Raw genomic sequence first — 10744 nt, 5'->3', positions numbered from 1 at the left:
TCCCAGGTTCAAGTGATTCTCCTGCCTCAGCCTCCCAAGTAGCTGGGATTACAGGTGCCTGCCACCATGCCTAGCTCATTTTTGTATTTTTACTTGAGACGGGGTTTCACCACGTTATCCATGCTGGTCTTGAACTCCTGACTTCAGGTGGTCTGCCCGACTCAGTCTCCCAAAGTGCTGGGATTACAGGCATGAGCCACCCCTGAACATACCTCTTATTGTGCTTAAACTCCCACTGAGTTGTGGGAGTTAGGCAAACAGTGCTGGCAGTGTCAGAAGGAACTAATAGCATTTCTTGCACCAACTCCAGGAAGGAGAAGCTGGTTTCTATCACAACTCACCCTCCCTTCATCAGTGGCTACAGCTGTGCCAGCAGTTGACACAGGGTCAAGATGACCACACCTTATTCAAGTGACTAACGGCAGCCATATGGACTGTTTAGAACAATGCTGGAGAGACACCAAAAACTGTGAGTAAATGGTAATCACGTGCTGATTTAGTGCAGATACTCTGGGAGATGTGGCAGGCTACGTTTGATCTGAATACACAGGGCCCAAATAATGAACACTTTACCTCCCACATGAGGGTTCTTGTGCTGGGCTCAGTGTACCCCAGTGTTTTTGATCTTTACCTGCTAGATTCTCACCCCATGTGTGGAGTGCTGCATACATGAAGTGACTTCTGCTATGGCAGACCTTGGGAAGGCAGAAGGCTGTCGGTGGAGCCGGAAAGTCCGTGCCATAAAGAAGGGGGAGGTGCCCCCCTGCAGGTAGCCACCCCACAAGATGAAAGGGGGCCCCAGTGGATGGTCTGCATGCAGGTGTATATTGATTTAATTGCAGCTGGGGTTGCTTGGGAGAAAACTGAGAGGTGACCCAATTGAATGCTGTTGGTGCTGTGGAGGCAACTAAGCCCAAAGAAACAATTCTAGAGAATGCCCAAGAGGGGGCAAAACAATTTTGTTCAACACACTCCTGCTTGAACGCTGCAACTCAAGGACTGTTTGCAGAGAGGCAGAGATACAGGGTCTTTCCTGTTTGATTGGGGAACTGGCCGAGGTGCCCAGCCAAAGAGGGGGCCTGACGACCAGAGTCCATATGTGGAGCTGGTAATCTACTGGTCCTCCACTAATGTGTAGTGGGTCCTATCACTGGTAGTTACTGGTGCAGACCACAGTCTTGTTTATGGGAACTCAGATAAGTTTCTGGGCAAAGCTGCTTTCACTGATGGTTATAGGGGCCAGTCCATGAAGGTGAAATCTGCGTTTCTGCATCTTGGCATTGGCTGCTTGGCTCCTTGCCTGTATGCTGTGTATGTCTCTCCCATACCTGAATATATTCTGGGGGTGGACATTTTGCGTGGTCTCGTGTTGAGGAACATTAAGTTTACCCTGCCCCCATGGTTCCCTTGTGGAAGATACTTATAGTTTGTAAAAAGTAAATTAGTGGTAGGTGGGTAACACCTGCCTACTTGGTATATTCTTGAGTTATGTGTATATGCAGAACACCTGTGTGTTAATGAAAATCACCTGTCAAAGAGTAAATAAACATGTGAATGAAAATCTGCTTGGGGCCTTCAGTCTGGAGAGCTGTCAGCTGTACAGGCTCTCAGGTTGTTGGTCCCCAGGATAGATCCACCCTGTTGTGCTATCTGGGCGTCTGCCTCTCAAATACCCGACCAAGTGGTGCCCAATGTCAGGCCTCGAACCCAGGACAAAGAGTTGCCTGAGCAATGAAGAAAGGAGAGGCTAAGCTGAAGGTATCCTGAGTACATTTGGAAAGAATCCCTGGGGCAAGTTGGGGAGCTTGGAAAATATCAGGGAACATTTGAAAAGAATCCCCCAGGTGAGACAGGAGGAGCCTGGAGGACCAAGGGGAGACTCCCAGGTGAGTTAGGGAGAATCCAGAGTTAGACCAAGAAAGTTTAGGAGGAAAAAAAATAAGAAATCTCCCAGGGTTGGTTGGGGGAGCTTATAGTTAGCCCGAGAACTTTAGAGAAAAAATCTCCCAGGGTGAGCTGGGGAAGCTTGGAGTTAGCCCGAAAATGTTTGAAAAAGTTTCCCAGGGTGGCAGCTGGGGGAGCTCGGTGATATTGGGGTAACATGGGACAAAAATCAAGTAAACACGTGGCTTATTTGGTGTGGGCTATTTGGGCTTTGGTGTGTTCTGCCCTGGAGCTGTTTCAGACCAATGAGGAGGAAGATGATTCAGAAGATTCAGGAGAGGAGGAGTGTAATGAAGTATGTAAAGAAATTATAGAGCAAAAAGATGAAAAGTCAAATGAGGAAAAGGAGTGCCGGTCAGCTGCCCGCCCCCGCCCTCAGTACCTTGTTAAGGGATGCCCAGGTTCTCCTAATATTTCTACCTCTGCTTCTGTTGGTGTTTGTATTCCTGGATCTATGGTAACCATTTCAGGCGTTTGTATTCCTAGAATTACAGTAACTGGTTTTACCCAAGCCAGAATTCAACAAGTGAGAAAAGAGGGAGATTAAGAGGCATGGCAATTTCCAGTTGTTGTACACCCTCAAGATCAGCAAGGGCAAGTAGGGGTTGCTTTTGAACCCTTTCCCTTCAAACTGTTGAAGGAATTTAAACAGGCAGTATGGGCCTGCGTCTCCGAGTCTCCGTTTGTGTTAGGATTATTAAAGAACGCAGCTATTTCTTACTGGCTAATTCCAATAGATCTGATTTCAGGAAATGGGTTGATGGGCCCACATCGGGCCCCATTCCAAACTGGGGCCTATCCAGTGTGAGCTATTCCGTCATCCCTATACAGTGCTTGTTCGCCGTCACAGCTGGGAGCACAGCAGATTTGTGCAGCTCTCGAAGGGAAAGCATTTTACCGGGACAGCGACTGCAGAAAATATCTACAGGAGTCTGTGGTCCTTCACCCCCCGGAACCGTGGGCTTATTTCTAGGAAGAGGTAGTCTTACCGCTCAAGGAGATAAATTTCATACAGGAGTTATTGATGTGGATTTTATAGGGGAAATTCCAATTGTAGTGTCTTCCGTTTCTTGGAATGCTGAACCTGAGGAACGCAGAGCACAGCTTTTAGCTATACCATATGAAAAAACAGGAAAAAATGAAACTAAAAGAGAGGACTTGGAGGTACAAACAAGACAGAGCAGCATATTGTATAAATCAAATTACTGGTAAATGCCCTACATGTGAGATTATGATTCAAGGAAAGAAATTTACAGGATTGGCAGATGCTGGAGCAGCTGTTTCTATTATTTCGTTCCAACATTGGACACTTTCCTGGCCGGTGGAAAATGCTCAGTTCAGTGTACTTGGAGTAGGGCAGGCCTCTGAAGTGTATTAAAGTAGTCCCCAGAGAGGCAAGAACAGTTTGTCTTCATAGGAGGGTGACCGTGGACTTTCACAGTGTTGCTACAGGGCTATATGCGTAGCCCCACCATATATCATGGCCTTATTAATGACGTTATGCTAACCTCTGATTCTCTTGCAGATTTAGAAGTGGCAACAGCCCTCTTGGGATTGGATCGTGTGGCTGAGACAGTCTTTCTGGCATGTAGGTTATTCAACAGGCACTAGCCCTATGGGTAGTTGACTAGAGGTGCCCGTTTAAACTAGATATGCATGTGACCACAGGTAGTTTCAGTTAGGGCCTATAGCAGCACACAGAGTGCCCGAGTATGCCAATAGGCTTTTGGTCCCAACGATGGAAGGGAACTGAGCTCTAGTATTTCTTGACAGAGAAGCAGTTAGTAATGGCAGGATGGGTGTGTTGATGGGTAACCACCCCTGAACTAGGAAAACACTTAGTAACTGCATATGCTGCCTTTCAAGCTCATAAAAGCATGGCAGAACAGGTTACAGTCATCATATGGATGATTTATCTAGTAGCAGGATGGGTGTGTGCGTGGGGAACAACCCCTCAGAAAGGGATGGTACAGACATCTACTGTAGCAAAGTGGGGTGCCTACTTGGAGCAGCAAAGTATGCTAAGTACAAGTCCCTTAGCAGCAAAGTTGCAAAACGTCTTCGGACCTGTAGTCCTAATGCAAAATAAGGCCACTGGGCTTAAGGAACCCCTAGACCCCAAGCCTTCACTGTTAGGAAGAGCATCCCCCCATTCCTAACAGGGCGTGGAATACAGATGGGTCTAGCCAAGGTGCTACTGCTGCCTGGACTGTTGTTGCAGTCCATCCTAATACTGATGCCATATGGTTTAAAACCAGGTGGAGGCCAAGTAGCTAATGAGCTAAACTCAGGGCTATGTAAAAGGTAATCACCAAGAAGATAACACCTATGGTAATCTCTGCCAATAGCTGGGCAGTTTATCAAAGCTTATGTGTCAAGCCTGTGTACATACACAGGGCCTGTGTGCCCAATGCTTATGGGTCAGGCTTATGTGTGAAGCCTATGTGTATGTATTGGGTCCACATGCCCAAACTTTATGTATCAGGTCTGTGTGCCAAACCTGTGTATCAAACCTTGTGTCCAAAGCCTATGTCATGCAGGCACAAACCTCCACTTGTTATATAACCTGTTTATGTAAGTTCATTCTTGGCTCTGAGCCACTATTGCCTGTAAAAGGTATAATTGCCCTGCTAATGCTGTACAGGGGCTCTTGGAGCTCAGCTTGGCTCAACATGACAGGCACACTTGTGACCAGAGAAAGAGAGAGAGTTAGAGCTATCCATTTTGCTGATGAACAGGAGGGAACCAGGACACTGCATGGCTGGCTTGTGCCCAGAGAGAGAAAGAGTTAAGCTGCTGACCATGAAGGCGGGGAAGAGCCGGCTGAGCAGCTGTATGTGGGAGCCGCCAGCTCAAGCAGCTGAGACAGGGAAGACAGTGTAAAGAGCTAGTGTGAGAAAGTTGTTAATGAAAGTTGCTGCTGAATAAAACCATATTAACCTGCCTAAGGCCCCCTGAGTGTTCTTTCTGTCCATCTATCCACTTCCTTCAGACTTCAGCATGGGCTAGACCCAGACCCTGGGCTCTGACAAAGGTTCTCCTTTGCCTTTTGCCATGATTGTAAGTTTCCTGAGCTCTCCCCAGGTATGTGGAACTGAGTCAATTAAGCCTCTCTCTCTCTCTTTTTTTTTTTTATTATAAATTACTCTGTCTCAGATGTTTCTTCATAGAAGTGTGAGAACAGACTAATATATGTTGTTTCTGACAACAAATGTGCTCTCACTCATAAAATTCTTCCTCTCTACGTATTTCTGATTATGTTTACAATTTTTAAAATTGGTTTTGAGTAATTTGATTAAAATGTGACTTGGCGAATTTCTTTTCATATTTCTTATGCCTGCAATTTGTTCAGTTTGGTCTCTGTGTTACAGTTTCCAATAAATTAGTAAAATATTTTGCCATTATTTCTTTAGTTTTTTTTCTGTCCTCCCTTCTCATTCTTTATCTTTGAGGACTCCAATTCCATATATATCAGACCACTTGAAATTATCTCACAGCTCACTGATGCTCTGTCCTTCTTTTCTGTTCTATGTTTCATTTTGGATAGTTTCTCTTACTATCACTTCATGTTCATTTTTTTCCCTACAATGTCTAATCTATTTATCTCGTGTATTTTTCATTTTGGATGTTGTAGTTTTCAATTCCAAAAGTTCAACTTAGGTCTTTTTTTTTTTGTACTTTCTATGCCTTTACTGATCTTTGAGAATATATAACATAGGTCACAACTGTGTAGTGCCCTTATCTGTTCATTCTAATATCTGTGCCAGTCTGAGTAGGTTTCAAGTTATGGATTTATCCCCAACTGTGGACTGTATCTTCTTGCTTCTGTACATGGCTGCTTTTTTTTTTTTAATTGGATAGTAGACTTTGTGAGTTTTACATTATTGGGTGCTGAATATTTTTGTACTTCTGTAAACATTCTTGCTCTTTATGCCTTTGTACAGTTTACTTTAAAAATGTGATCTTTTTGGTTCTTGATTTTAAGAATTTTAAGTGAGGCCAGAGCAGTACTCAATCTGGAGATAATTACTTCAATTCCAGAGCCAAAATCTTCTGCCATGCTACATAATGCCCTATTTTAGATTTTCAGTCAAGCTGGTGAGAACAGGCATTGCTTCTGCCTGTGTTAGGGGCTGTTCTTGCATTGCCATAAAGAAATATTTGAGAATAGACAACTTATAAAGAAGACAGATTTAGGCTGGGCACAGTGGCTCAGCCTATAATTGCAGCACTTAGGGACGGTGTGGTAGGTAGATTGTTTGAGCACACTTCAAAACTAGCCTTGGCAACATGGTGAAACCTTGTATCTACAAAAAATACAAAAGAAATTAGCTGGGCATGGTGGCGAGCACCTGTAGTCCCAGCTACTCAGGAGGCTGAGATAGGATAATCACCTGAGCCTGGGAAGTTGAGGCTGCAGTGAGCTGTAACCATACCATTGCACTCCAGCCTGAGCAATGGGAGTGAGACCCTGTCTGAAAAGAAAGGAAAAAGAGGTTTAACTGGCTCATGCAGGATTTACAGAAGCATAGTGTTGGCATCTGCTTGGCTTCTGGCAAAGCCTCAGGGAGCTTTCAATTATGGTGAAAGGCAAAGGGAGAAGCTGATGTCTCACATGGCAGGAGCAGGAGCAAGAGAGAGACTGGGGGGCAGGGGATTGCCACAGACTCTTGCAAAATCAGTTCTCACAAGAACTCGCTCATCACCAAGGGAATGGGCTAAACCATTCATAAGGGATACAGCCGCATCTCCAACACTAGAGAATACGTTTCAACATGAGATTTGGAAGGTACACATATTCAAATCATTTCACTGCCCTTTTGTGAGTGGCAAGCACTGTCACAGCTAATCCTTCTCCCTAACCATGAATATTTTTCTCACATGAATGCATTGTTTCATATCAGCTAAATACTTAGCACCTTTTGCAGGTCTCCAAAGCTCTTTTTCTGCAGTTGTCTCCTATGTCTCTGTCCTGCAAACTCTACCTTCCTACGTTCCTTGATCTCTCAGTATTGTCTCAACTTAGGTAGTTCACTGCCCTCCACTTTGATTTCCCTTCCCGGTGCAGCAGCTGGGATATTCTTTCAAGACAGTAAAGTAGGGCAATCATAAGTCTTACATCATTTGTTTCCCTTCTCACAGGGATTGCTGTCCTTCATTCTCTGATGTCCAATGTCTTTTGAATCATTGTTTCCTATATTTTATCCATGTTTTTGTTATGTAGGTAGAAGGGTAAACCCAGTTCCTCTTTTCTGCCTTTGCTGGAAGCAGAAATTTCCTTTATGGTTAGATACCTTCCTCTAAAATATACCTAGAAAGCTCTGACATCTCCATTTTATTTAGCATAGGTCACCTTTGAGTTTAGGTTTTAATCAACCAGTGGAGCAGATTTTAAAGCCACTCCTAGTTGTCTAACCTAATGCATCAAACGCAGAATCTTTTGTTAGTGCTCTCATGTTAAAAATGCACTCATGCTAGCACTCACCTGGTAAAACTATGACATATTTTGGCCGGGTGCAGTGGCTCGTGTCTGTAATCCCAGCACTTTGTGAGGCTGAGGCAGGTGGATCACAAGGTCAGGAGTTCAAGACCAGCCTGGCCAAGATGGTGAAACCATGTCTCTATTAAAAAATACAAAAAATTAGCCGGGCGTTGTGGCACACGCCTGTAATCCCAGCTACTTAGGAGGCTAAGACAGAAGAATCGCTTGAACTCAGGAGGTAGAAGTTGCAGTGAGCCAAGATTGCACCAATGCACTCCAGCCTGGGCAACAAGAGCAAAACAATGTAAAAAAAAAAAAAAAAAAAAAAAAAAAAAAAAAAAAAAAAAAAAAAAAAAAAAAAAAAAAAGGCATATTTCTTTCATTCTGACCTAACATGTTTAAGATCCACTTGCATTTATATTTCTTAGATTTCTATGGACATAAATAAAAATCTGAAAATTCTTTCCATGCATATATTTCCTCCAAGGTCATACATACAATCAAGCCTGGGAAACAGAGAACTTAATTATAGATCTAGAAGCAATGAGAGCTGCTGGAGGTGGGTCTTGATGAGGATCAGCATTCCTCTCCAAGATAACTTCTTTAGGAAGTTCATTAAAGCCTCTTCAAAATAAACATTTCTCATTGTAAGTCTGTTACCCACAGGATGTAACTTAACTTCTTTTTTGGTTTTGTTTTTCGTTTCAGAAATGCTTACCCATTGGCTACATAAAATAATTTCGGGGGGGCCTTCAAAAAATTTCTTGTTCTTTATTCAAACTTGAATTGAGAATCTAAAGTCTTGAGCATATAATTTTCTTTCTCCAAGTTCTCTGATTCAGAATTGGTCATATAGTCCTTATAGTCTCTTCATTTCCATTAAAATTAGCTCTGTAGGCTGATGTGAAGATGAGAACCACATTTATTTTCCTCACAGTTGTATGGGTTGTAATGTTGTGCTTGTTCGTAGAACTCCTAAACACGGGATTATTCAGCTTTGCCCACTGTATGCTAAGTAGGTAGGGTTTGTAGCTAAGCTATTTAGGTATCTTCCTGTGGATCATTACTGTCATGTTTCAACAGTAAAGCCATTCAATAGAGTCTTGCACTGTTGCCCAGGCTGGAGTGTGATGGCGTGATCACAGCTCACTGCAAACCACACCCAACCATAAGAGATAGTTAAGTAAAGTAGGGTATATCTATGGAATATTATTATAAAAAATAAAAAAAAATTTATGAAACACTGAGAAGTAAAAAATAAAAAAAAAAAAAAAAAACAGCATGAAACGAAGAAAAAGTCATTTGTAAAACCAAATTTTCCAGTGGCTGCTTCAGCATTTTAGAAGAATGACAGAATAGCAAAATTCTTTTGGGGGAAAAACTGCTCTTTTGCTTAGGAAAGCTTGATGAAGGAAGTTCTTTTGCTCTGGGAAGCAAGGCTACAAGCCAGTCTAGATAGGGAGAGGTTTCAAAAAATCAGGAGCCAAATTGTTCAGCATGTCAGAGTAACAAGAGTTTTTAGTTTTTACCCTGATGGCCTAAAAGATAGAATACTGGGACACTTGATCAGGAAAGAGAGGCAGCACAAAGGTCAATAAGATTGTAGCAGGCCAGGGATCAGGGAAATGTTGTTTCCGTAATGACAATAAACATCTCCTAATTGCATGAGAATGCCTGCTCTGGATTTTTTAACTTTGTACTCTACATACATATATATATATAATGTTTTTAATTAGAAGAAAAGAGCATGATAGATATTCCAAGTCAGGTAATGCGTGGACAAAATAATGATTATCTTACCTATCAGTTGTTGAACTGAGGCCCAATTGGTTAGTTGATTGAATTTATACACTGGGTCAGTGCAGGTTAGCAAATTTGTGCAACATTGACACCCGCTATTTGTTTTAAATTTGTTTTTCTGTTTTCTTTCTTTTTTTTTTTGCAATAATATGCTTCTGCTATTGCTAAACCTTTGTAAAATGCTTTTTAAAGAATATATCCAGTGGCAATATATTATTAGTGTTTGGGGAAATACAGGAGTGGGAGCTAGATGATAAGAGGAAATGAAAGCAGGTACAGAAGAGTCAGAGTGGGTCAATGTCGGCCAGAACACACTGTTTAATAGACCATTCTGCAATGATGAAGTGTTTGAGGTTTGCACTGTCTATAGCCATAAACAATAGCCACTAGCCATATGTGCCTACTGAATACTGAAAATGTGACTCGTGTGACTGGGAGCTGAAGTTTCCATTTTATTTTGACTTGGCTAGCTCAAATATAAACAGCCACGTGTAGCTTATGGTTTGGTGTTAGAGGGCATAGAACATCTATAGAAAATCAAAAGCAGTGAATAAAAAATGAGGAATCAGAAGAAGGTAAACATGTTCTCTTTCATTCAGAAAACTCTCAGAACTAGTAGAAAGGGATCTGGGCTTCTTGAAATCACATAAAAAGGAAGTTTAAAATATTTAATCACTTAAGAAAGGGTAACTCTAAAATGTTGAAAGACCAGCAACATATATTGTATGAACCTTTTTAATTAATTTTTTTTTGAGGTAGGCTCTTGTTCAGTTGCCCAGGCTGGAGTGTGGTGGCATGATCATAGCTCACTGCAAATTCAAACTTCAGTGCCCAAGCAATCCTCCTGCCTCATCCTCCTGAGTAGCTGAGACTACAGGCATGTGCCAAGTATACCTGGCTAATTTTTAAATTTTCTTTGGAGATAGAGTCTTGCTATGTTGCCTGGCTGGCCTCAGACTCCTGGCCTTAAGCCATTCTCCCACCTTGGTTGCTCAAAGTGCTAGGATTACAGATGTGCATCATCACACCTGGCCTGAACTTAAAGTTTTAAGGCACATCTCTGTTCTTAGAGAAAATATCGGAAGACTACATATCAAAATGTTAATTTCAGGTAGCATGATTGTGTATAATTTCTATTTTTCTTTATACTTGCTACATTTCTCAAATTTTCTCCCAGAGCATGTCTAAGTGCATTTGCTTAAAATCTGATTATTTGTCTAGATATTTTGAGTATAATGACCTCCTTACTACCTCACCTACCCTTTCCCCCATTTCCTTCCTCATTCAATTGATCACTGTGACTGCACTTCATTAGCTTCTGGGAAGGTGTAAGGTTGGTAAGAAAGCAGAAGTTATCTGCAAGATTTCCGGTCTTTTATTTATGACTATAAATATTTGCAAAATTTTTAATAGAAATTGGGAGTTTGAAAGAAACAGGAGAGGGTCAGTGAAACTCCCTCCAAAGAATGAAATGATTCCTAGGGTTGAGAGATGGGCTTGTGAATTTCAGAGTAGAGG

This window comes from Cebus imitator, unplaced genomic scaffold (genome assembly GCF_001604975.1).
Source record: "Cebus imitator isolate Cc_AM_T3 unplaced genomic scaffold, Cebus_imitator-1.0 Scaffold38, whole genome shotgun sequence".
Taxonomy (NCBI): domain Eukaryota; kingdom Metazoa; phylum Chordata; class Mammalia; order Primates; family Cebidae; genus Cebus; species Cebus imitator.
This window is presented reverse-complemented; position numbering follows the sequence as displayed.